The sequence below is a fragment of the Arachis ipaensis genome, chromosome B04 (genome assembly GCF_000816755.2).
Source record: "Arachis ipaensis cultivar K30076 chromosome B04, Araip1.1, whole genome shotgun sequence".
NCBI classification, from domain to species: domain Eukaryota; kingdom Viridiplantae; phylum Streptophyta; class Magnoliopsida; order Fabales; family Fabaceae; genus Arachis; species Arachis ipaensis.
In genome coordinates, this window is record NC_029788.2 from 111162666 (window position 1) to 111163182 (window position 517).

The following is a 517-nucleotide window of genomic DNA, read 5'->3' on the forward strand; positions in this document are numbered from 1 at the left end:
GAGTTGAGGAGTGGGGGTCGATGGTGTGTCCATACGTGCAAGAAGAGCTTGTAGTGTAGAGGTGAGGCCGGTGAGGCCGGAAGCAAGTGTGTTTTGTAATTCCTTTTGGCCTTGGATAATGGTCCGGAGTGTTTCGTCTTGGTTGGAGGGGGTGGTTGCATATGTGAGTTGAGGAGTTTGTGATTGTTTGGGTGGTGGTCTTTGATGTGGTGGTTGATATGTTTGGTAGTTTCTTTGTGGGTTTTGTTGATTGTATGGTTGATTTTGGAAGTTGTATGGTCGGTGATCTTAGCCGCCTCCGAGCTTGTCTAATATGAAACAAAGTTCGTTCTATTTTCGGATCAAAAGGGGTTAAGCTCGGATTCGGTTGTGAACGCGTCATGCAATGAAGGGGAAATGGAATTCATTGTAACGATGAGGAGTTAGTCAATTGAGTAGTTTACAATGAAGTGCAACTATGTACATATATACACGCTTAATCCAAAACAATAACATGGCACACTAAGCAAGTTCCCCG